This window comes from Primulina huaijiensis, chromosome 15, assembly GCF_012295235.1.
Source record: "Primulina huaijiensis isolate GDHJ02 chromosome 15, ASM1229523v2, whole genome shotgun sequence".
NCBI classification, from domain to species: Eukaryota; Viridiplantae; Streptophyta; class Magnoliopsida; order Lamiales; family Gesneriaceae; genus Primulina; species Primulina huaijiensis.
Genome location: NC_133320.1, coordinates 18,471,338 through 18,472,837, shown reverse-complemented (window position 1 = coordinate 18,472,837; position 1,500 = coordinate 18,471,338).

Genomic DNA, 1,500 nt, shown 5'->3' with positions numbered 1-1,500 from the left:
TTGCACTCGACATTACGGGGAAAAATTATATGCCATGGACTCTCGATGTAGAAATGCATCTTGAGTCATTGGGTCTAAGCGAGACTATTAAAGAAAATGGTATATCTTCATCACAAGAAAAGGCAAAAGCTATAATATTTTTGCGCCGACATCTTGATGAAGGTTTGAAATGTGAATATCTCATCGAAAAAGATCTCATGGCTCTGTGGAAAGGATAAAAAGAAAGATTTGAACATATAAGGGAAGTTATACTTCCGACCGCCCGTGATGAATGGAATATGTTGAGATTCCAAGATTTTAAGAAAGTAAGTGATTACAATTCGGCGATGTATCGAATAATCTCGCAATTAAAATTTTGTGGACATGAGGTTACAGAATCAGAAATGCTTGAAAAAACATTTTCCACGTTTCACGCATCAAATATAACTCTACAGCAACAATATAGAGTGCGTGGATTTGCGAGATATTCTAAACTCATCGCCTGTCTTCTTGTGGTGGAAAAGAACAACGAGCTATTAATGAGAAATCACCAGTCCCGACCCACTGAATCAACAGCATTTCCATAAGTAAATGCTGTAAGTAAAAATGATTTAAACCTGTAAACCAAAATCAAATTCAAAGACAAGGTTTTGGTCGAGGTAGAGTTTGAGGTCGAGATCGAGGTCGTGGTCGTGGTCGTGGACGTGGACGTGGAATTGGTCGTGGTCGTGGTCGAGGCCGTGGTTTTGAAAACAATCGAGATAGTAATTTTTTAACTCATCTCAAAAGGGTGTCACTAACCACCCACTGAAAAGGCATCAACAGAACATGAGTGTTAATGAAAATCACTCGAAAAGATTTGAAAGTTCTTGTTTCATATGCGGCACTCCAGGACATTGGTCTCGTATTTGTCGAGCCCCCGAGCACCTTTGCAAGCTCTATAAAGAATCGATAAAGGGGAAAGAAAAAGAGACCAACTTCACTGAACGCAGTGACCGTTTGAGTAATTCAACTCATTTTGATGCTGCTGATTTTCTGAATGATTTCTCTAGAAATGATCAATATGTTGGTGGGATAGAAATGAAAAATATTGATGTTGCAGATTTTCTTAATGATTTATCTGAAAATGAACAATATACTGGTGGAATATAAATGTACAATAATTTATTTTTCTTGTATTCATATGATAATGTCTTATAGTGTGTTATATTTTTAAATATGTATTGTATTGTATTTTATTTTTATAAATGTATTGTTATTAATTTTATTTCATTGCATATTTTTTTTGAAGTTCAAATATGGAAAATGCTATGAACCAAGCTGAAGTTTGCATACCTGATAGTGGTACAACGCACACTATCCTCCGAGATAAAAGATATTTCTTGGAACTAAAACCAACAAAAACAATGGTGAATACAATATCAGGTCCTGTAGACTTGATTAAAGGATGTGGTAAAGCACAATTTTTGTTACCTAATGGTACAAAATTTTTGATCAATGATGCTTTGTATTCACCACAAT